General features: G+C 42.3%; 1 protein-coding gene across 3 annotated transcripts in view; it reads right to left on the minus strand.

Moving 5' to 3' along the window:
• zbtb7c (zinc finger and BTB domain containing 7C) overlaps positions 1 to 13116 on the minus strand; it is a 90231-nt gene extending 77115 nt beyond the window's left edge. For 2 of the 3 annotated variants that reach the window (XM_080197516.1, XM_080197498.1), the window contains exons 1-2: positions 12990 to 13116; positions 8617 to 8748 (exon numbers count right to left, since the gene is read on the minus strand). The gene's annotated coding sequence lies outside the window, so the exon portion shown is untranslated. The remainder of the gene's footprint in view (positions 1 to 8616; positions 8749 to 12989) is intronic. The other variant, XM_080197507.1, reaches the window with a different exon arrangement.
• Positions 13117 to 26086: the final 12970 nt, after the last annotated feature.

The raw sequence follows: 26086 nt of genomic DNA on the forward strand, positions 1-26086 counted from the left end.
TACTGGCTCACCTCTCCCATCGGCCAAAAGGGCAAAATAGTAAGATTACTCCTGGGAATCTCCAGCCCTTCCAAGAAGAGAAAGCAGTGTCACAGTGAAAAGCCAATCATCGAAGCAGGTGTTAGTCAGAACACCAAATAAGAAGGGAAAAGCTTAAGGAACACCTCATTCATTGGCACATGGTGCTCTCTGAGAGTTCAATATGAGAGTACTGGAGCAGTTGGGAAGGAGATGATCAGTGAGAATGGGGAGTTCATTGGGGCATATCAGGGGGCTATGATGGTTCAGTGGAAGAAGTAAAACATTCCTGCAAATGGAGATTAGCCACACCAAATCAGAGACAAGCAGTGGCAAATGCAGATTTCTGGCCACAAGAGACATAGATGTGAGGAACAAGAGGCTGGAAGATAATGAAGGCGATACTGTCATAAGTGTTAGAACATCAGTGTCAGAAGAGGCATTATCCAGGCAATTGGTGTAAGACATGTGTGCCCTCACTTCAGACCTCGTTAATCTTGTGGATATGTCCAGCTAGCAGCTGCAAAAGTCACAGTGATTCTGAGTGTCTTCACATCCAGGTCATTCCAAGGATCAGTTACTGACCTGGGTGGTGTTCCTCGAACAACTTCCCCTCATTCGTGAACGAGTTCACAAATGCTCTTAAGTCAAAAAAGCTGCATCTTACATAGAAATCTAAATGGGTAGCGCAGAGGTGTAGAAGGTAGTAGGATTCGCTCTTCTCACTGGATTTCCTCAGGTGCGGGGGGGGTTCATTAGTTGCACCCATGGGGCCATAAAGGCACTGACCAAGCAGCCATAGAGATTCTTCAGCTGGAAGGGATTTCATTCCCTAAATGATCAGGTAAACAGGTATCTGCCTTGATTTCTTCACTTGCAGTCAATCACAAGTGCTGTAGCGTTAGGGGACAACAGATATCCCCTGAAAATATGGTTACCAGTGTTGATGGAAGACGCTGTATTGAATGCAACCAATGTCATTTCATCACCAGGACTCCTTTGAGCAGGCTATTGGATTTCTGAAATGTGATTCTGATGCCTTTGAATGGTTAGTAGGCAAACCCCACTTTCAGTACCTGATCTTAAGAATCTTTCACATTGTGATTGCCTGCTATATTCTCCATAATATGGCCCTTGGAGGTGTGTCAATCTTGAAGGAGGAAAAATGGAGCAATACATTTCCTTACGGGCATTGAAAGGTGGTGGAGGAGCCATCGATGGATGGTGGAGGAGCCATTGAAGGATGGTGCCCCAACTTTGCAAGGACTTCCAAAGGATCAGAGATCAAGGCATTGAGCAGGATGGCAGAGAAACTTGTCTTGTTCTTATCCAGGAGAGATTCTCCTGAGGGCACATCACCCTGAAAGCACTTGGGTCTGACGCTCATTTTCATCTAAATAAGATAGCGCATCTTTCATGTATGTACAGCTAAAGCCTTTCCTTGCACCCACAATGAATGACGTACAAATCAGCACTGGCCATAGCTTTACCTCAAGCGCAAACATTCACATTGTTCCATGTTTTCCTTTTTTAATTTTGATTTCATCAAAAACTGGACAGACAAGTCTCAATTCAAAAAATACTACATGCATTGTATTGAGTTCTCAATTTTACTCAAACATAAAACATGTGAGGATCTTAACATGAAATTATCAAAGTGGTGGCTTTCACTCACAACAAGTGCTGCCCCTGTGGCTGGGGATGAGGTGGAGGCAGCTGTCCCACTTGTATCTGCTTATGGCAGAGATTCTGGTGGCAGGTGTCACACAGGCTGCTCCAGTGGCAAAAATGCAGGGACAGCCTTTGTCACAGGGTCTTTCTATGGAGATGGTTCCACAGAGGGGACCAAGGTGGGGTTTGTATTAGGACCATTGCTCTTTTGATTCCCTGTTAATGACCTGAATATGGGTACATTGAACATACAGTTCAAAGGTTGCAGATGAAAGAAAATACAGAAACGCTTCAAACAATGGAGGAGAATACTAACAGACCAACGGAGAATATAGACAGACGAGTAAAATGACACATGGCACATGAAAATTTAACAGAGAAGTCTATAGTGATACACTTCAGTGGGAAGGGCGAGAAGAGATAATATGAACTAAAGTGAGAACAGGAAAGTAGTACACAAATAAATCATTGAAGATAGTAGGCCAAATTGTGAAGGCTATTACAAAACCATATCTGATCCTTATCTTCATTAATAGAGGGAAAAAAAAGTACAAAAGTGATGGATTGTTAAACCTGTAAACAACACAGAATGTGTTCAGCTAGAATGTTGTGTTCAATTCAAGGCACCAGACTTTAGGAAGAATGTCCAGAACTTGGGGAAGCTGCAGAAGAGATGCAGTGACAAAGGGTTTCAGTTACATAGAGCAATCAGAGCAACCAAGCCATTCAGCCCATCAAGCTGTTCCACCATTTAATAAGATCGTGGCTGATCTGTAGCCCAACTCTATATACCTGACTTTAGCTCATGTCCCTGAATACCTTTACTTAACAAAAAGTATCTATCTCAGATTTAAAGAATGCAACTGATCTAGCATCAACTGCATTTTGTGGAAGAAAGTTCCAAACCTCTGCTACCCAACTGCTGGGACTATTCTCCTTGGGGAAGAGAAAGTTAAGAGAGTTTCATTAGAAGTCTTCAAAATCTTGAAATCAGAGAAAGTAAGGAAAAATTGTTCCCAGTGGCAGAAGAATCAATAGCCAGAGGACATCGCTTTAATTTGACTGCTGGAAAAATCAGAAGCATTTTTTACAGCAAGTTGTGATGTGGAATGCCCTACCTGAAAGGGCAGTGAAAGCAGAGTCAATAGAAATATTCAGAAGGAAGTTGGATAAATCCTTGATGGGAAAACATACAGAGCAATAGAAAAGAACCAGGACAGTAGGACTAATTGATTCGCACTATCAAAGAAACAGCACAGACATGATAAGATAAATGCTTTGTATTGTTCTATGATAATACTGCTTTCAGCTCACCTTCTAAACACTCCACTCAGGACATCCACTGTATGCAACATAAGGAAAGCAAAATTTAGCTTGCATCACAGAAAATACATTTCCACAATAAAAACACATTGTAAAAATCATCTGTCAAAGTGTAAATGTTCGTAAGACATAGGCCCCTGTCTATGTCTTAGGAACAACATAGCCACCAATATGAGATTTGGTGCAGATCATTCTACTTACATTGCACATGGTTTGTCTGGACAATTGAGAAAACTTGACAGACCATATCCACACTAACAAAATAGAGTAACATCCATTTTTGTGCAAAACATGCATGTTCAATGGTGTTTATAAACTAAGAGCATCAGGTTGGAAAGGCACGTGGAGAAATACCAGGAAGAAAATATTCAGGAATGGGGATTCTAAGAGAAACATCAAGAAGACAGCAATGAGCTAGAAAGGCTTGTTAGGCAACTGCACACAAGCTTTTTAAAAATTTACTCATGCTTGTGGGTGTCGCTGACTGGACCAGCATTTGTTGCCTATCCCTAACTGCCCTTGAACTGAGTGGCTTGCTAGACTGTTTGAGAAGGCATTACCGTGAGTCTGGATTCACATGTTGGCCAGACCAGGTAAGGACTGCAGATTTCTTTCCCTAACGGGCATTAGTGATTCAGATGGGTTTTTTTGACAATCAACAATAGTTTCATGATCCTCATTATCTGCCAAGTTGGGACTCGAACCCCGATCTCCAAAGCATTGACTTGTGTCTTTGGATTATTAGTCCAGTGATAATACCTCTAAGTCACTGCCTCCCCTTTCAGCCATATCTTCTTGAAAGACTCACTGTATTTCTGCAGTTGGGAATGATGTCACGTAAACTGTCTGGTCAGAATCACTATGTCATAAGTATATTAAGCTGAGTTAATTATATGCAGTATTTTTTCCTGCTCTGTTTTAGTTACAAGTTTTTTCAGTAAGATGTTCTCTTTTAAAATTATTTCCTCCACTTTGGTAATGCCCACTTAACATAAGAACATAAGAATTAGGAGCAGAAGTTGGCAATTTCAACCCTTTGAGCTGCGCTGGTGGCATTTTCCCCGATTGCCACATTTTTGCGTTGAAATCAATGCAGCTTAGTACCAAAGTTACCCCACTTTGCATTTGGCATGAATTAATCTTACTCTGAGTTTTCCTCTCTTCCTTTGAGAAAGCATTTGCCCTCCATTTGGTACGTTTATATTGCAGCACAGAGAGGGTGGGGATTTGATAATTGGTGGACCAGAGGCGTGAAAATGCGTTGAGATATTTTGCTTTGCAATAATAGTGGTTGTTTGGCTCACTTTTAGTATTTCATGAACAAGAGGGTCCTAAAACAATGTCACACTCCACAGATGTAATAAAATGTGTCATCTGGGCCAATATTTATAATATTTTACTGCAATAACATGAAATTGCTACATTTTCATCCAAATGGAAAGTTAAACCAAGGCCCCTGTTTGCACTTACAAGTGCGGAAGATATTGAAGATACTATTCAATGAAGAGCAGTTAATATCTTCCAGTGTTTTGACCTACATCAGGCAACTCCCCAAAAAACAGATTTCAAGCTGCAATAAAGTTTTGTGACCCTGCTGCGCACAATTGGCCAACATGATTGCCTAGAAAGCAACATTGCCTCTCCTTCAGAAATAATTGCTTGACAAGTCCTTTGAGATAACCTGCAAAAGGCACTCTGTAAATCCAAGTTCTTTCTTTCATAATCCTGCTTTTGTTATTTGGAGAACAATTTTAAAATATTACAGTCAGCAGGGACAAAGGTAAGTTAGTATTTTCAAACCTCCCTCTCCAATACATCAAACTGTCCTGTCAAATAGCATTTAATTTCATCACTCACTGCCATGCATGCACATTTTAATTTGAACTGATTATAAATATATGCATTATGTTTCTTAAATCTTATAATTTCTTATGGAATTCTACTTCCAACATATATTTAGAATGCAGTAGATTGTGAATTGAAAAATTAAATGCAGGCGGTATCAAAAGTTAAGCAAAGAACTAGAGTTGCGAGTAATGCATTTCACAAATTTACAACAGAAGGACAGATTGCTAAATATGTCAATTAACCTGACATGGAGATACAAAGAACAAGTACAGCAAGGAACAAGCCCTTCGGCCCTCCAAGCCTGCACGGTCATGATGCCTGTCTAAACTAAAACTGTATGCATTTACAGAGTCCATATCCTTCCACTCCCACCCTATTCACATATTCTTCCAGATGCCCCTTAAATGCCGCTATCGTACCTGCTCCCACCATCTCCCCAGGCAGAGCATTCCAGACATTTACCACACTCTGTGTAAAAAACTTGCATTGCACATCTCTTCTAAACTTTTCCCCACGCACCTTTAACCTATGTCCCCTCGTACTTGACTTTTCTACTCGAGGAAAGAACATTTGACTATCCATTCTGTCCATGCCACTCATAATTTTGTAAACCTCTATCAAGTCGTCCCTCAAGCTTCGTCATTCCAGTGAGAACAAACCAAGTTTATTCAATCTCTCCTCGTAGCTAATACCCTCCAGACCCAGCAGCATCCTGGTATACCTCTTCTGTACTCTCTCCAAAGCATCCACATCCTTCTGGTAGTGTAGCAACTAGAATTGTACACAGTATTCCAAATGAGTCCTAACTAGTGTTCCATACAGTTGATGCATAATCTGCCAATTTTTATACTCAGTGCCCCAACAGATGAAGGCAAGCATATTGTATGCCTTCTTGGCTACCTTATCTACCTGTGTTGCAGGTGCAGCTGCATTGCAGATATTCTGTCATTTTACACTTAAGCATTACCATGATGACAATTTTGCATTTAAGTATGATCAGATAATTTCTTCAAATACTAAACCAAGGTTAAAATTCACTGCATACTAGGTAAAACATTGAAGGTCATAATAGAGGAAAATTAAATATAAAAATTGCAGCCCAATACTAGGATTCACAACTTCAAGGTTAATATCAACAGTTAAGGAGGATTGAGAATAAGACAAACGAAGAACCAATCAGTATAACTTGAATAGACTTGCAGAACGTCACTACTAAAAGCATGAGTAGGCCATTTGGCCCTTCAAGCCTGCTCTGCCATTCATCTTGATCATGGCATTTGCCAACAAACTCAGCCTATCCAAATCATGCTGAAGCATCTCTGCATCTTCCTCACAGCTCATCCACCCACCCAACTTTGTATCATCTGCCAATTTGGAGATAATACATTCAGTTCCCTCTTCCAAATCATTAATAAAAAATGTGAACAATTGGGGTCCTGGCACAGATCCCTGTAGAACCCCACTAGTCACTGACTGCTAATCAGAAAAAGATTCATTTATGCCAACTCTTTGCTTCCTATTTGCTAACCAATTTTCTCTCCATCTCAAAACATTACCTGCAATCCCATGTACTTTGACTTTACATAGTAGTCTATTATGTGAGACCTTGTTGAAAGCCTTCTGAAAATCTAAATAAACCACATCCACTGGTTCTCCTGGGTCAACTCTACTAGTTACATCCTCACAAAATTCCAATAGATTCGTCAAGCATGATTCCCATTTTGTAAATCCATGCTGACTTGTCTGATTATACCACTGCCTTCCAAATGCCAAGTTATGAAATCCTTGATAACAGACTCTGACAACTTCCCCAGTACCAACATTAGGCTAACTGGTTGGAAATTTCCTGTTTTCTCTCTACCTCTCTTTTTGAATAGTAGGTTTACATTAAGTATCCTTCAATCTGTAGAGAATATTCCAGAGTCCAAAGAATTTTGGAAAATATATAGTTCTATGAGGATGTGTCTAGGGCAGTGGATAGAGGAGAGCCGGTGGATGTGGTCTTTCTGGATTTTCAGAAGGCGTTTGACAAGGTACCTCACAAGAGGTTATTGCAGAAGGTCAGGGGACATGGAGTTGGGGGTAGGGTGTTAGCGTGGATAGAGGATTGGTTGTCAAATAGGAGGCAGAGAGTGGGGGTCAATGGGTGCTATTCGGATTGGCGGTTGGTGACTAGTGGGGTGCCCCAGGGGTCGGTGCTGGGGCCTCAGCTATTTACCATTTATATAGATGATCTGGAGGAGGGAACCGAGTGCAGGGTGTCGAAATTTGCTGATGACACCAAGATTGGGGGAAAGGCAAATTGTGCGGAGGGTGTGGAGAGTCTGCAGAAGGATCTAGATAGGCTGGGCGAATGGGCCAGGAAATGGCAAATGGAATTTAATGTTGGCAAGTGTGAGGTGGTCCACTTTGGTAGGAATAATGGTAGGAAGGACTATTACTTACGTGGCGAAAAACTGCAGCAGGCGACGGTGCAGAGGGACCTCGGGGTCCTTGTGCATGAGTCGCAAAAACCCAGCTTGCAGGTGCAGCAGGTGGTCAGGAAGGCGAATGGGATGCTGGCCTTCATAGCGAGGGGGATTGAATGTAAAAGTGGGGAGGTCTTGCTGCAGCTGTATAGGGCATTGGTGAGGCCGCAGCTGGAGTACTGTGTGCAGTTTTGGGCACCGCACCTGCGCAAGGATATTTTGGCCCTGGAGGGAGTGCAGAGGAGGTTTACTAGGCTGATACCGGAGTTGAGGGGATTGAGCTATGAGGAGAGGCTGAATAAACTAGGCTTGTACTCGTTAGAGTTTAGGAGAATGAGGGGAGATCTCATTGAGACGTATAAGATGATGAATGGGATGGATAGGATAGAGGTGGAGAGACTCTTCCCGCTCAAAAAAGACAGTAGGACTAGGGGGCACAGCCTCAAGATAAAGGGGAGGCGGTTTAGAACGGAGTTGAGGAGGAACTTCTTCACTCAAAGGGTGGTGAATCTCTGGAATTCTCTGCCCGTTGAAGTGGTGGAGGCTGCCTCGCTAAATATTTTTAAGAAGCAGGTTGATGGGTTCTTGATAAGAGAGGGGATTAAGGGTTATGGGGAGAGGGCGGGAAAGTGGAGCTGAGCCACGACAGATCAGCCATGGTCTTGTTGAGTGGCGGGGCAGGCTCGAAGGGCTAGATGGCCTACTCCTGCTCCTATTTCTTATGTTCTTATGTTCTTATGGTCTCACCAATGTCGTCACCTGTGTGACTGAAGCATAGCCTCCCGACCTTTGAGTTCAATTATCCTTGCAATAAACAATAACATTCTATTAGCCTTCTTAATTATTTTTTGTACCTGTAAAGTAACTTTTGTAATTAATGCACTAGGACACCCAGATTCCTCTGCATCTCTCACCATTTCGATAATGTACTTCTTCTTCATTCTTTCTGCCAAAGTGGTCAGTTTCACATTTTCCCACATTATACTCCATTTGCCAGATATATGCCCATTTGCTTAACCTATTTATACCCATTTGTATCTTCCTTATATCCACTTCACATCTTACCTTCCTAGCTATCTTTGGTTCATCAGTAAACTTATCAAGTCATTTATATTAATTGTAAAAACTGTGGATCATTAGTCTAGTTCAGTAACATAATCATAATGCAACCTTCTCAACTTGCTCTCACGTGCTCAATTGTGCCAAGTGGATTCCACTTAATCAATCTCTGAACTCCCACTAACAGGGAAATCTAAGCTGTTTAGGCTAAACTAAATAGGCTTCCTACCTTTGTAGCTGGAGTCTGCTCTACAGTTTTGGATACCAGTTTGTGGAGAAAGATGTTCCAATATTGGCATTGGACAGTTGACATTCCACTGAGATATGACTGTTAAGATTCAAGATGTCCTAATTGGACACGCTGTCAAATGAAAATAAAGGACATTATTATCTAATGTTTGCACAGTAAATCAATGCTGTACATACTGTACTCTAATATAGTCACAAAAAATTCTCAAGGCACAGAGGATCAATGCATCATTTATGTTACTGAAGGTCCACAGTCAAAGAAGGTCTAAGGTTCAGTTTCTAGTGGCGTGCTTTTGTTCGAGATGGCAGGCAAGGATCTCCAATAAGCAACTGTATTCATTTGCTAGAGAACAGCAAAAAGCTCAGCTTGGGTATTTATTCTGTCCACTATTCAATGACAAAAGTTGTAAAGTGCATATATGTAGATGGATTTTGAGGACCAGATTTTCCTTAGTGTCCCTCACATTTAAACACTTTGCTGACACTCATTATTGACATTAAAAACTAAGCAGAGCAACTAATTCATTGACACCATCACTTTTTTGGCCTTGACAGCTCTTCATTTCATTTTTTGAAATTTCAATTCCATTACCTTTCTCCATATCATGCCGTAAGATGTAATTTACATGTGAAGATCACTTAAGCAAAAAGGTGTCTGTGTAGCTGTATTACAGCATTAAGCCTTTTGGACAGCAGGGAACAACATGCGATAACAAAAACAACAGTCACCTTGTAGCATACTATTGGTGCACCAACAATCTTGGAAATTTAGTTTTTTTGAATCCTGTAACTCATCATAGAATCCCTACAGTGCAGAAGGAGGCTATTCGGTCCATCGAGTCTGCACCAACTCTCTGACAGAGCATTTTACCCAGGCCCACACCCTCCTACACCCCCATCCCTATAACCATTTACCATGGCTAATCCCCCTAACCTACGCATCTTGGCACACTAAAGGGGCAATTTAGCATGGCCAATCCACTTCACCTGCACCTGGATGACACTCATGTAGATACGGAGCCAACATGCAAACTTTGCACAGGCAGTCACTGTGTGTGTATGTATGCGTGCGTGCATGATGGTGGTCTTTTTATTCATTCATTTGTGGGACATAGGCATCGCTGACTGACCAACATTTATTGCCCATCCTTAGTTGCCCTTTTCAGGGGGCAGTTGAGAGTCAACCACTTTGACGTGGCTCTGCAGATACATGTAGGCCAGGCCAGGTAATGACGGCAGATTTTCTTCCCTAAAGCACATCAGTGAACCAGATAGGTTTTTCCGACAACCGCTTCATGGTCATCAGTAGATTCTTAATTCTAGATTTTTTTTCAATTGAATTCAAATTCCACCATCTGCCATGTGGGATTCAAATGCGGGTTCCCAGAACATTAGCTGAGTTTCTGGATTAATAGATTAACGATAATACCAATAGGCCATCGCCTTGTAATATTATCACAGGATGCAGGGTATAATCCCAGTGTTAAATGTTGGGGACTGAGGCACACAAAAAACCACTAGAGTGCACAGATTGTCTGCTAGTCTCATCACAGGTAAATGAAAGGAAGAAATGGAGGCTAGGAGGTTGGGGGAAGAGAAGGGAGGGAACCAAGTCCAGTTGGTTCCATCTTCAGATAAGTACATCTCAAAAGCTTACACATTTGGTATAATGTGATCTCAAGTATTAATTTTATTTAGTGGACTGCCAAAGGCCAACTGGTCTTGAAGTGGGGTCCCGAAACAAGTATAAGGCCCCTTGACAGCATAAGCAAAGTGTTTAAAACGTGCTTTAGGTGTGGGTACCATGCAATGATTTTCCCTTCCCAATATGAAATGTAATGCATTACTGGACAGAAATTCAGTTGCATTTCCACCCCACAAAACTGGGGCTTAGTAGGCACGTTAGCAACTGGAACAAACAACCAAATTTACAGACGATTGCATCCTTAACAAAGGAAATGTCCCAATACCTTCACAGGAGTATATCAAGACAAAAATTAAAATCAAATTCAAGAAGAAAATGCTGGGTTGAAGAGATATTTTTAAGGAGGATGCCAAAGGAGGAGTGAGGTGAATGTTGGGCGGGGGGTGCAGAGAAGATAGACCATTTTACTGTCTCTGTGATGTAAACAATATGGAGTTGGAAGCTGAGCTCAGTAAAACAAGATGCAGAGATTGCAAAAGTCTAGTTCATCCCAAAGTGGATCCATTTATGGTAAACAGCTTTACATTTATAGAGCACCTTTCAGAACCTGTAGGACATCCCAGTGCAGTGTATTGTCAATGAAATACTTTTGAACTGTAGTCACTGTTGTAACCGAGGAAACACAGCCATCAGTTATGAACACAGCAAGTTCCCACAGACAGCAATATGATAACTAAGCAGATAATTTGTTTTTTGCGGTAGGTTGATGCCAGACAAGGGATGAAAATCAGAGTTTCATTGGATTAGCTGGTGCAATCCCACCTCTGCCACTTGGGGAACCCTGGGCTGCATTTTAGACCACCTTGCAGCTAATGAGTTGCCGTTCAGGCACCTATCTTTCAAATGAACTGTTGATCTATCACGACGATGCAATGACAGAATGCAATCATAGACACCATCCTTGTAGCATGGTGAGTGAGCCCAAGGCCTCCTCTGTGGGCCACAGAATACCCAATTAGGAAGTCCCCCACCCAAGCCTGTTTGGAGGCCACCAGGGTTCATCCACCAAGTGTTCTCCCTACATCTTCATGATAAAATGCCACGGAAAGAGGCCCCTAATTGGTCACTTAAGTGACATAACTGACCTCTGGGCAGGAGGGCCATCTTCCATCTACCCCACTGCTGGCAGAATATAAGCTGATGGGCAGGTGGTGGACACCCTCTCCACCTTCTCTTATAACTTTACAGGCTCTCCTGTCATCTAGTTCATCCCCAGAGGGTGACCTAACCAAAGCTTTATAAATGGTGAGCATAATTTCCTTGCTTTTGTTATTGTTGGCATCTGCAGCAGAGACCAAAGACAATGGTTCATCAGCATACCTGCGGAGCGTGATGTCACACCTATGGATGATGTTGTCAAGGGGCAGAGGGAGCTATGAGTTAAATTCTTAAGGGACTCCAAAAGTATCAGCAGAGGCAAGAAGAGAAACCACTGCAGGAAATATCCTGGTTAGGACTGGATAAGGAAGAGTAGAAACTGGCATGGGCAGTTTTCACTCAACTGGGCAATGGAGGAGAGGCAAAGGCCAAACTGCAGTCAAAGAGGATAAGGGGGGTTGGGGGGGGGGGGGGGGGTGGTGTGTGGGGATGGTGCATTGCCCTCACAGTAGTACTGAAATGATATTTGTGTCTTTGCTTCAGGTGATTTCTGGAGGAGATGGTAATCTGATTGGAAAGGTTCAGGCATGGAGTTCAGAAAATTGGGCAAGAGCCTTAGAACGAAAAAGATTGAAATAGAGTGGAAGTTTGGAAGGAGAGTGAAGTCAAGGGCTGAATTTTCTGAAGTTTTTTTGATGACAGCAGATTTAAAAGGGAAGGGTATTACCCAAGGAGAGGAAAACATCTACAATACGAGACAGCATGGGGGCTGGGAAAGAAAATTACCTGGTCAATAGTTTTAGTGGAATAAGATAAAGAGAAGAGTAGGTGGGTCTCATTAACAAGATGAGTTTGGAGAGAGCATAAATGAGGTAGGAGAGAAACAGGAGAAAAATGAGCAGTTAGATTCAGGCTCAGGAATCTTGGTTTGCTGGATATGGAGAAGGTGAGGTTGCAGTTGAAGCAACTGAATGGATTGTCTCAATCTTAGGAATAAAGCAGGAACTTCACTCCAGCGTACTATACATTGTAACGAATAACAAGTATTCTTTAAATCAGTCAAGATATAACTGCCAATGCCTTGGAGTGCTAATTTTATATTCCTTTACAAGCCAGCTTAATAAAAACTGTGCATTTTCGTAGTGTTTTATTAAGTTTTCCAAAAACTTCATGAAAGGTTTTATACACACTGTTGCTACTGAACTGAACAAGCAGAAACTCACTGGAGGGAAAAGATACTGACCTGATTTTTAAATACACCCATTCTCATAGTGATTCCTGTCGGACACTTCCCATTTCACACTAAATTTGCTTATTCCATTTCCACCCTCAACATGCTGGCCCCTTCTTTAGAACAATATATACACATAGCTCTTTGTGTTATTCGTGGGACCTACACACGGAACAATTCAGATTCATGACTTTCTATAGTTTTACCCTGATTCAGTTTTCCTTGTTTAATCAAAACAAAAACACTAACTTTGTTTTGCTGAGAAAACTGGCTACAAAGAAAAGGTAGCATACTGAGTTCTTATAGCAGAAAGACTTACAGTACAATAGGTGCCTTCAGACGACCACATGCTTCTTAATGTATGGATCATTGGCCAGCGAAACCAGAGAGAGATGCACGCTCAGAGAGAGTGAGAATAGGAGTGAGAAAGATACATTGCATAAGCATGCCAGAGACCAGCTTGCAGCTCTCTCACCTGTCCTCCCAGCAGCAAGGGCACAATGCCAATGACAAGAGGATAAGGGGAAAGGGTTGGTCCCAGAATTTAAGAAAAGAAACCACAGGGCGGTGGCAATAGAAAGGATAAAAGAAATCCTATTTTGTAGGAAAATAGAAATGTTTCTTTAGCCAAAATAGTTCCAAGATTTCAAACGGCAATGTTTGAATTGCTACATGAAATCTATGCACAGTTCATGGGAAAAAAAATAGTAGATATAATTATTCTTAAATGGCTGGATTTTTAAAATTAGTTTAAAGTGAAAACTACACCCCGCACTCGCTACAGGGAGCACTGTGGGAAGGGCTGAAAAATATCCAAGGGAGGATTGTAGAACTGGCTCAAATCCATGGCAATTAAGGAAGGGTGTGTATGAAGTTTATAATGTGCCGGAACACCCTCCCTCTTCTTCTATCCCCTACGCCTGGTGAACACGTCCTGTGCAAAGTGACCTTAGGAGAGTACCTGAAAAACAGCACTAAAGATTGAACCAAATGCAACCTCTGAGTCCCTGTTCAAAATTTCATTGTTAAATGGTGGTGGTGCTGCTGCTGCTGCTTTTTAAAGACTGTACCAGTGGTGCTCAGCGGTTGCTAAATGCTGCCAAGAAAACGCCCCTTTGCTACCAGGCCGGTTTGAACTGGATTTCCCCACCTCTCATTCTTCTGCCAGCCCATATAGCCCTTTGCAGCCCTTTGCATGAGAAGACAGAATTAGGAATGTAATCTAACCACATGCTAGCAGATATTAACTCACCACCACTCCCACCCCCTGCTCCCCATTAACAGTCTTTCTTATTAAGCTGGAATGTTTTTTCAGTCTCTCCTACACATTTTCACACAGCTAAAGCTGTGCGCTGTATTTGTAACCCACCCAGGTTAGGAGGTGGGCAGTTCAGGGTTGGCATCATCAGTCAGAACATTAACACTTGAAGTGCCAATTCTTCTTTGCACTGCACCGGGTTTCTCTTCTGCTTGTCTGGTAGAGAAAGCTGATCAGGCAAAATTTAAAGATGTTTGTGCACGTACAAAGAACAACAAAAATATTCAGTAACCAAACAATCAGGCTAAGTGCATTAAAGTCTATGGTGCTGAAATTTTGAGAAAATAATTGCACTTTTGAAAATTAATAAAATCCTCTAATCTGTTACAGAGTCAAAGATGTTCACAGCATGGAAACAGACCTTCCAGCCCAACTTGTCCATGCCACCCCCTTTTTTTAACCCCCAAGCTAGTCCCAATTGCCCACGTTTGGCCCACATCCCTCTATAGCCATCTTACCCATGTAACTGTCTAAATACTTTTTAAAAGACAGAATTGTACCCGCCTCTACTACTACCTCTGGCAGCTTGTTCCAGACGCTCACCACCTCTGTATGCAAAAATTGCCCCTCTGGACCTATTTGTATCTCTCCCTCTCAACTTAAACCCATGCCCTCTAGGTTTAGACTCCCCTACCTTTGGGAAAAGATATTGACTATCTAGTTAATCTATGCCCCTTATTATTTTATAAATCTTCTAGTGTCAGACCTTTTATAGATTTTTCTAGTGTTGGGTTCTCTATGTTTCGCTTTTCCTCTTACTTCCTTTTGTTTCTGTCCCCACTTACCTCTGACTTCCCACATCGGTTCCTACCCGCATTAGTTTAAGCCCTCCCCAACAACACCAGCAAACACTCTCCCTAGGACATTGGATGGTCTGCCCCTGGACAGGACTGAAACCAATGTGTACTAGTCGCACCTCCCTTAGAATTTGAATCCCCCCATCTTGCACCAATGGTTGAGGACTCTGGGTCTGTACTCGTTGGAGTTTAGAAGGATGAGGGGGGATCTTATTGAAGTTTACAGGATAATGCGAAGTCTGGATAGATGGACATGGCAAGGATGTTTCCTCTAGTAGAAAAAACTAGAACTAGAGGGCACAACGTCACGCTAACGGGACAATCCTTTAGGGAGGAATTTCTTCAGTCAGACTTTGCTGCAGAAGGCTGTAGAGGCCAGGTCATTGAATGTCTTTAAGTCAGAGATAAATAGGTTCTTGATTAATAAAGGGGTCATGGGTTATGAGAAAAAGGCAGAAGAATGGGGATGAAAAAAATACTGAGTCCCATGTAGTTATCCAGAAGTCTCTTAAAAGACCCTATCCAATCCGCCTCCACCACCATTGGCAGCCGATCCCATGCACACTCCAACCTGTGAGTGAAAAACTTACCCCCAACATCTCCTCTGTACCTACTCCCCAGCACCCTAAACCTGTGTGGCAGCCATTTCAGCCCTGGGAAAAAGCCTCTGAGAATCCACCCGATCAATACCTCTCAACACCTTATACACCCTCTATCAGGTCACCTCTCGACCGAGCTCTCTCAACCTATCCTCATAAGGCATGCCACCCAATCCAGGCAACAACCTTGTAAATCTCCTCTGCACCCTTTCAATGGCTTCCACACCTTTCCTGTAATGAGGTGACCAGAACTGAGCACAGCACTCCAAGTGGGGTCTGGCCAGGGCCTTATACAGCTGCAGCATTATCTCCCAACTCCTAAACTCAATTCCTCGATTGATGAAGGCCAGTACACCATACACCTTCTTAATCACATCCTGAACTGCGAAGCCGATTTAAGAGTCCTATGAACCCCAAGATCCTTCTGATCTTCCACACTGCTAGGAGTCTTATATTCCTTCATCCCATTTGATCTGCCAAAATGAACCACCACACACTTATCTGGGTTGAAGTCCATCTGCCACTTCTCCACCCAGTCTTGCAGCCTATGTCTCACTGCAACTTCTGACATCCCTCCAAACTATCCACAAAACCTCCAACCTTCATATCATCGGCAAACTTACCAACCCATCCCATCACTTCCTCATCCAGGTCATTTATAAAAATCACAAACAGCAAGGGTCCCAGAAGAGATTCCTGGGGCACTCCACTGGTGACTGACCTCCATGCAGAAAAAGACCCATCTACAACCACTCTTTGCCTTCTGTGGGCAAGCCAGTTCTGGATCCAAACACATCTTCCAAACACATGACCTCTACCACCTAGAAGAACATTAGCAGCAGATACATGCTATCAGTAAGTTTCCCTTCAAGTCACACCATCCTGACTTGGCACAATATTGTCGCTTCTTCAATGTGGCTGGATCAAAATTCTAGAATTCCCTCCTTTGCGGCATTGTGAGTGTACCTACACCAAACAGACTGTAGAGATTCAAGAATGTGCCTCAACACCATCTTCAAGAATAATTCACGATGGACAATAAACTCTTGCCATGCCAGTAATGTTCCCATTCTATGAATAAAAAAAATTCACTAAGAAGCATCAAAATTTTCTGAAAGCAAGATGTGACATAACTCAGAATGTAGTGTTTGGGAGTCACGTCACGGGCCTGACACGTTTGAACCTCACACATATTTCTTGATGTAAAAATGCAATACGTACATATTGCTAATGACACATCTTGTGAAATCCTTGATTCAAATAGCTAACCTATGCTGGTCAGTGGGTGTCACAAGCATAGGATCAGATTGAACTGGGATGTAATCACATTGGACCAAGCTACCAGGTTCCATTAAATGAATTCATTTTGGTGGGTAACACTTTCACCCAGAAGTCAGAAGTTTGTGGGTTCAAGCCCATCTCCAGAGACCCGAGCAGAAAATCTAGACTAACACTCCAGTCTAGCATCAAGGGTGCACTGCAGAGGTGTCTACCTTCTTATAAAAGATCCCAGGACACCATTCTGAGAAAATAGGAGAGTTCTTCTTGATGCCCTGGTCAATGTTTATCCCTTAACCAATATCACAAAAACAGATTGTCTGGTCATTAGTACATTGCTGTTTCTTAAACTTGGCTGCTGAATTTCCCACAAAAGAGACAACATTTCAAAAGTACAAGTATTGGCTGTACAGTGATTTGGGATGTCCTGAGGCTGTGCAGGATGCTATAGGAACGCAGATTTTCTTTGTCTTTTATATGACATATGGCTTTTGGGATTAGTGGTGGTGGGAGGAAGGAAAGGCCATGAAAATAAATATAGAATCCAGTTAACACATTACAGAAGACTTATTACAAGTTTAGAAGAAAATTTGCTGCTGCTTTCTTGCATTCCTTTGTACTACCTACAGTTTTCAACTGAAGGGGCGTATTAATCCGTTCCCAGTATCAGTTGATAAACAGCTGCTGACGTGGGCAGCAGCAGGGTCCAGAGTTGAGTCAAGCTCTAATTGTTAATACTCCCTCTCCTTAGGAAACATCTTGGTTCTGCCTGATGACTTCCCACTCATAACCTGGCTAAGGCTGAAAAGTCAGCATAATCTTCGTACCCCCAAATGTCAACTTGATGGTTACAGAACATAGAAAATTAGAACATAGAACATTACAGCACACTACAGGCTCTTTGGCTCTTGATGTTGCGCTGACCTGTGAAACCAATCTAAAGCCCATCTAACCTACACTATTCCAATATCATCCTTATGTTTAATATATCATCCATATGTTTAATAAAATGATACCTGGAGACCTTCTCAATTCTGTGCAGACTGAAAGGAAGGTCCGATTTTATCATTACAAATGCACAGTGTTGTGGGGAATGCCTGCAGGAGACTAAGGCCCATTCCTTAAAGCCATATCATTTATCTTTAACATTACATTTTAAAGATTAAAAGTTGTAAATTTCAGATCAGCCTGCCAGCAAAAAGCAGCACTATTTCAGTAATCCAATTTAGTTTTCATTTGTAGCAGCACTGTTGCTTCCCCCGCACCCAATTTTCCTCTCGCTCTTTCATGAAGGCACTGACTGATAGTGGCACTTATTTTAAATTCAGGCATTGGGAGGGGCCACTTTTCATGTGTGAGTTCATTGTTTTGAGCCATTTTGAATGTGTGAGAAGGAGGACGTGGGGGTAAAATCAAAGCCAAGCTCAATCCTATCTCATCTGTTTTCTGCACACAAACTTTCTTTTTGGGTTGGGATCAAGACTGAGGCCCCAACTGCTTTTTCTTCTCCCTAGCACAGATTCTGAAGGTGCCAAGAAAATAAGCATTTTTAATTGATCAAGACAATTAAAGTAATATACGATCTGAATGATGTACTTTAACTGCTTGATGGGTTACAGAGGTAATGCGATAAAATTACTACCCACATGGATCTTGGAACATCAAGAAAGAAGCACAGGCACATCTGGCAACAGCTCCAGTCAGTAGACATACCATCTGCCAATTTTTTCAGATACCTTTTTCTAAAGCTGATCTTCTTCGGCAACATTTCAAGAATCCAGAGGCAGGATTGAATACTCTGCCCATTCATCAAGGCTTAATTTGGCAGGTAGCAAATGGAAAAACAATCTCAGCAACATCACTGACAGGGAGGGTATTTGCTTCTCAAATGGCTACTGGAAGACTGGAAGTGCAGTCGTGATACTGATATGCTAAAGACACAAAACTGCAATTCATTACTTACTTAAAAACAGGGAATTAATTTATCCAAATTATTATTTAATCCAGAGCTTCAATCCTAAATTTTATTTTTAAAACAGTCGATCATTGACAACCTGAGAATCAATGTTCGTATAAATATTACTTATTATTATTCCCCTAAATACGATGAAGTTAACATCATTCACCATGACACTTCATGAAATCACAGAGGAAGGAAAAAGAAAGCATTCCATGCAAAATGCTTATTATTCCGACTCACCAGAAAGGCCCTGGAATAATCTTTTTAACGAAGGCAGGCAGCTAAAACAATTGTGAGCTGTTGCCACATCCAAGACTCATAATATTCTAAAGTTGAACAATTTTGCTTCCTTTTGTTAAATTACCTCTGAATCCCCCCACAGTCTGAGACGTGTGCTGGTTAGGTGGATTGACCATGCAAAATTCTCCCTCAGTGTACCCAAACAGTCACCAGAGCATGGAGACTATGGGATTTTCACAGTAATTTCATTGCAGTGACATTAATAAACGAACTTTAAAAACTTAAATTTTAAGCATTGAATGGTACCAATTCGTGCTTTTAAATGATGGGAGAGCATATTTTCAATGATAGCAACATCAATGATTGGGGTAAAGTGCTACAAGAAAAACGCTGTATAGGTTTGTGAAGAGGAAAGGGAAATTTGAAAGCCACAATATAAAGTAGCACAACTTAGATATATATTTTGGTTTACGTTTTCTCAAAGTTCAGTGTTCTCTTTACAAATTACAGTTAGGAAACAATGAAGCCCTATTTTAGCATTTTGAGTCTAAGTGCTGGGCGGACTTGAAACCGGCTGTTTCAGATCAGACTTTTTTAGGCTCGATCTCAAGTAGCCCCATAGGCACTCTGCCTGCAAAAATATCAACAATTCTGAATCATGCTGCACAAGCCTGTGGACGGAGCTTAATGCGCCCAAAATTTTGCAGCTCTGATCGGTGCTTCCAACTGCACATGCACAGGTAAAAAAAAGATAGAATGCGGCTCTCCTTCCACATCCCTCCCAGGCCAAATAATGCCTCCCCCAACCCCCACAGACACTGCCTCACCCCCACACATTATTGACCCCCTTATTCCACAACCCCTCCATCACCCAAATCGATTGCGGGCCCCCCCCCCCCACTTCACCTCACCAAGATTATGAGAGGCGTGGACAGAGTAGATAGAAGTTTTTCCCAGGGTGGAAGAGTCAATTGCCAGGGAGCATAGGTTTAAGGTGCAAGGGGCAAGTTTTAAAAGAGATGTGCAAGGCAGATTTTTTACACAAGAGTGGTGGGTATCTGGAACTCGTTGCCGGGGGAGATAGTGGAAGCGGAAACAGTAGTGACTTTTAAGGGGCATCTTGACAAGTACATGAATGAGATGAGAATAGAGGGATATGGTCCCGGAAGCATAGGGAGTTTTAGTTAAGTCAGGCAGCATGTTCGGTGCAGGCTTGGAGGGCCAAAGGGCCTGATCCTGTGCTGTAACTTTCTTTGTTCTTAAGCAATTGATGTACAATTACTCCCAAACTCCAGACTGCAATATGCAGTGCTACATACAATTGTTTGTACTCTTGTGCAAATAAATTTACGCAATAAATAAAGATTTCATAGAGAAAAATAAGTAAAGGGGTGATTCTCTGGGTCCCGTTGAAATGGGCACAAAGGCCAAATTGTGTTTTCGCCTTTAAACACAAGAGTGGGTGAGTACCTGATCACAACTGCTTTAAATAAATTTTAATACATTTAGTGGTCTGGAAGCCTGTATCAATGGCATCCTGGGATGCTCCCCCCTCCCCCCTGCCTGTGTTCTGCTAAACTTTTGATATGGTCCGGTCTCATTAAAATCCAGGACCTAAACAACTTGAAGCCTTCAAAATCATAGCAGCAGTCCATTGTAAAGTAGGGACTGACCTTGGTTGACTTCACAAGTCTCAGCTGGTACTAGAACTCGTTGAAGTGCCTTGTATGACAGGAACTGTCAGCTTCACTAGGGAGATTGCCTTGCATTCTCTCATAAGCTCCAGCTGCTCTGAAGCCTCTTGGAACTGCTTTGATTGGCAGAAGTATTCAACTTCACTAGGGAGATCCCCCTTTTTAGCTTGAATGAGCTCCAGTAGCTCTGAAAGTTCTTAGACCTGCTTTGATTGGCAGCTCCAGAGCAGATCAAAGAGGGAATTTGCTGAAGTTTGTTTACACAAAGAACTGATGATCCATTAGTTGCTAAGAATTTTCTGTCATCTCCAGGGCAGAATGAACAGTTCATTGCTGAAGCAATTAATCCATGCTCCATATAGCCTGAAGTGCTTCTTCTTTTCAACATTTCTGTCTGACCCCATTTCTTACACTGCATTTTTCCCCCAAGTCTCTGACTCTTAGAACAAAGAACAGTACAGCACAGAAACAGGCCCTTTGGCCCACCAATTCTGTGCCAACACAGATGCCTCTCCAATCTAATATTTTCTTGCCTCTACATGGTCCATATCCTTCTATTCCCTGCCTGTTCACGTATCTAACCAGATGTCTCTTGAATGTTGTTAAAGAATCTGCTTCAATCACCTCCTCTGGCAGCATGTTCTAGACATTCACCACCCTCTGTGAAAAACTTGCTCCTTACTTCTCTTTTAAACTTCCCTCCATCACTCTCAACCTATGCCCCCGAGTAATTGAACCTTTGACTCTGGCAAAAAAAGATTTTGACTGTCTATTCTATCCAAGCCTGTCATAATCTTGTAAACCCCTATCAGGTACCCTTCATCTTCTGACGCTCCAATGAAAACAATCCAAGTTAAATGGCGAAAACACAATTTGGCCTTCGTGTCCGTTTCAACGGGACCCAGAGAATCACCCCTTTACCTATTTTTTCTTTATAAAATCTTTATTTATTGTGTAAACGTATTTGCATAAGAGTACAAACAATTGTATGTAGCATTGTACATTACAGTCTGGAGTTTGGGGGTAATGGTACATCAATTGCTTAAGAACAAAGAACAAAGAAAATTACAGCACAGGAACAAACCCTTCGGCCCTCCAAGCCTACACCAAACTTGTTGCCCGACTTAACTAAAACCCCCTATGCTTCCGGGGACCATATCCCTCTATTCCCATCTCATTCATGTACTTGTCAAGACACCCCTTAAAAGTCACTACTGTATCGGCTTCCACAACCTCCCCTGGCAACAAATTCCAGGCACCCACCATTCTCTGCGTAAAACATCTGCCTAGTATATCTTTTTTAAAACTTGCCCCTCGCACCTTAAACCTCTGCTCCCTAGTGATTGACTCTTCCACCCTGGGAAAAACTTCTGACTATCCACTCTGTCCATGCCTCTCATAATCTTGTAGACTTCTATCAGGTCTCCCCTCAACCTTCGTCACTCCAGTGAGAACAAACCAAGTTTCTCCAACCTCTCCTCATAGCAAATGCCCTCCATACCAGGCAACATCCTGGTAAATCTTTCCTGTACCCTCTCCAAAGCCTCCACATCCTTCCAGTAGTGTGGCGACCAGAATTGAACACTATATTCCAAGTGCGGCCTAACTAAGGTCTTCATCATCCAGATGTTCCAAACTAGGCAACATCCTAGTAAATCTCTTCCTCACCCTTTCCAATGCATCAATATCCTTCCGGTAGTGTGGCGACCAGAATACTCCAAATGTGGGCTAACCAAAGTTTTATATAGCTGCAACATGATTTTCCAATTCCTATATTCAGTGCCCCGACAGATGAAGGCCAGCATGCCATATGCCTTATTGACCACCTTAATTGTCACCTTCAGGAAACTAATGATCTGCACACCTTTCCTCAGTTTTCAGTGAGCTGAGTTTCATAAATTTATGACACACAATGGTCTCTGGACCCAGCAGTAGGGGAAATGAGTGGAGCCTATTCACTCTAGGAAGCCAGCTGCAGGGACCCTACTGAGCATGCACACTGATCTTCCAAATGCACACACATCTCACTCAATAAAATCCCACCCCTTTGGCACTGCCTGGTGCCTGTGGGCAGTGTTAAGATACCAGGCTGACATTGTCTATGTGCCATGCTGGCAGTGCCAGGTTGGCAATGTCTGACCTGCCCCCAACCAGCCAGGGGGCTTCAATGGCCTCCAGTGCCACTGGCGCGGCCATCATATCTGGTCCCTGTTGGTGGGGACCATCTGTTATCCTTGCTGGTGAAGATCTTCGGTGGTGAGGTCAGAAAGCTAAGTGAGCTTGAACTATTATGTCATATGTAAATCAGTCTCATGCCCTTCCTGCTCTGCAGTAGTCTGTCAGAGGTAAATCCACAGTTATAACTTCAAAAGATTGGTCTCATAAAAGATCGAACATGAAATGCTTCCTGCATTGTGAAACTGGGTTATTCTTCCCTCAGTTATTCTGAGGAAAGGAATAACCCACTCTCACATGCAGAAAGAAGGAAATGCAGGAAGCGTTCTTGAATGTTAGCTGATTGGCAATTTGGGGGCCTCACACACCTGGCATATTGGGCCCAGTGTGATTAATAGCCGGCATTTTTTTTGAGCTTTAAAGTAGTTGAACCCCACAGCAGTGGCGTGCCAACACCAGCGGGAAATGCACCAATTTTCCTGCTTGCAGCAATTCATTTGGGAGAATCGCGGCAAAAATCTCTCTTTCTCACCTCCATATCCAAACTTGGAAAAATAGAAAAGTTTTTTCATATAAATACTGGAAAAAGGACTTCAAAATAATAACTTGGTTATGAGAAAAGGTTACGAAATCATTGTTAAACTGATCAAAAATAACATCATGGCTCACTGATGAGGATCAATGGAATATAGAATATTAACTAATGCCGGTATTGCATGCTGAGCTTCAAGCTTTAACAGAACTGATAATTCAGCAGTTTTGTCTAATTTTGCATGGTTAAATGATGTGTTTCCATGTTTCTGATGAAATGTGCAATCGTGGTTTGGGTACTGCGTTGGTGAAAGTTTATGTGTGGGCAGTTCAAAGGGACAGCTGTGAGCAAGTTATTTTTCACTTGCGCAGAAGGGTGCAGCAATTAAAGTAAGAACTATTTCCAAAACCCACCACACCAGTCAGATGGAAATTATCTATCCATTAACTGCAGACCTCAGCTGATGATAGTTTGCTTTAGCCTGCCCATCAACCCGCGTCTCACCAATCTACCATGAATGTCAGTCCCTCAGTGCCGGAAACTAAATATTTTCATGTGTTATGTTTAAAAGCATAGAATATAAAAGTAGGGAGGTCTTGCTGCAACTGTACAGGGTACTGGTGAGGCCGCAGCTGGAGTACTGTGTGCAGTTTTGGTCGCCGCACTTGCGCAAGGATATTTTGGCCTTGGAGGGAGTGCAGAGGAGGTTCACTAGGCTGATACCGGAGATGAGGGGGTTGGACTATGAAGAGAGGCTAAATAGACTGGGTCTGTACTCGGAGTTTAGAAGGATGAGGGAGGATCTTATAGAGACGTATAAGATAATGAAGGGAATGGATGGGGTAGAGGTAGAGAGATTCTTCCCGCTTAGAAAGGATAGCAGGACTAGGGGGCACAGCCTCAAGATAGGGGGTGGGGGGCAGTTTAGATCGGAGTTGAGGAGGAACTTCTTCACTCAAAGGGTGATGAATCTCTGGAATTCTCTGCCCGTTGAAGTGGTGGAGGCTACCTCGCTAAATATACTTAAGTCACGGGTAGATAGAACATAGAACATTACAGCGCAGAACAGGCCCTTCGGCCCACGATGTTGCGCCGACCAATTAAAAAAACAATGACCCTCTAACCTAAACCAATCCCTTTCCATCCATAAACCTATCCACGGATCTCTTAAACGCCCCCAAACTAGGCGCATCTAAAACTGCTGCAGGCAGGGCATTCCAATCCCTCAACACCCTCTGGGTAAAGAACCTACCTCTGACATCCGTCCTATATCTACCACCCCTTAATTTAAAGCTATTCCCCCTCGTGCTAGCTTTCTCCATCCGAGGAAAAAGGCTATCACTGTCCACCCTATCTAAACCTCTAATCATCTTATATGTTTCAATAAGGTCCCCTCTTAGCCGCCTTCTTTCTAACGAAAACAACCCCAAATCCCTCAGTCTCTCCTCATAGGACCTTCCCTCCATACCAGGCAACATCCTGGTAAACCTCCTCTGCACTCCTCTGTTTTTGACAGACAACGGAATTAAGGGTTATGGGGGGGAAAGCGGGAAAGTGGAACTGATCCACTTCAGATCAGCCATGATCTTATTGAATGGCGGGGCAGGCTCAAAGGGCTAGATGGCCTACTCCTGCTCCTATTTCTTATGTTCTTATATGGGGTCTTCCCTCACCTCTCCCCATCACTGTAACCACCTGTCCATTCCTTTAACTCTAATGGAAAAGGAAACAAAGTGTACATTGGCCCGCTATCCATTCTTAGGTCAATTGTTCCTATGGTAGAGGTCTGTTGGATCATTTGTGCTGCAAGATGGGAAAAAAAATAGAAAAATAAATAATAAATGAGAATCTGATTCTGCACTGTGTTAAGAACAACATCTTGTGTCTAATTCATTTATCATGTAATTGGAATAACACTGTCTGAAATAACAGTGCATTACTAATCATTAAACATCAAGGGACTATGAACAACTCAGAGTTTTAATCTCAAGATATAGCTCCATTACCCCTTCAAAGACACTCCTTATTCATTTATGGGATGTGGGCATTGCCAGCTAGGCCAACATTTATTGCCCATCCCTAGTTTGCCCTTGAACTGAGGACTTGGTAGGCCATTTCAGAGGACATTGCTGTGGATCTGGAGTCACATGTAGGCCAGTCCAGGTAAGAACAGCAGATTTCCTTCCCTCAAGGACATGAGTGAACCAGATGAGTTTCTATGACAACCAAAGCGGTCATCATTAAACTTTTAACTCCAGATTTTTATTGAATTCAAATTTCACCATGTTGAAATGATTTAAATCTGGGTCTCTGGATTATGAGTCTCGTGACAATATCATTATGCCACTCCTCCTCTATGTGACATTCTCCATGGCCAACCTTACAGAGTGTCTACAACTGCTGATAGCCTTTGCAAGAATAAATGACTTCATCTCCCTGTACTTTGTCATAATGTTTCATGATCTGCCATCTCCTATAGACTTTAAAATATACTGAGTTTGAATTCTGATGCATGAAAATGACTGAACATCAATTTTTTTTCCTATTGAATTGTCAGCCACATTAAACACAGAATTAAATCAACAGAAATGATTCCTGTTCAAATTTTCCTTTTCTGATGCTGCTTCTAATTTTATGTTGTTTTCTAATTTGAATACAAGTCCAAAAACACACTTCAAACAATTATTTTGTCTCTGGAAAACAAAATATAATTCCAAAAGGGATTGTACTAGCTTTGTAGCATCCATAACTTCTACAAAATAAAAGAAATTCATTCAATCGATACATTTATCTTTAAATGGAGCTACATAACTATATGAAGGC

Source organism: Carcharhinus amblyrhynchos, chromosome 1 (genome assembly GCF_965287045.1).
Source record: "Carcharhinus amblyrhynchos chromosome 1, sCarAmb.v2.hapA, whole genome shotgun sequence".
Classification (NCBI taxonomy): domain Eukaryota; kingdom Metazoa; phylum Chordata; class Chondrichthyes; order Carcharhiniformes; family Carcharhinidae; genus Carcharhinus; species Carcharhinus amblyrhynchos.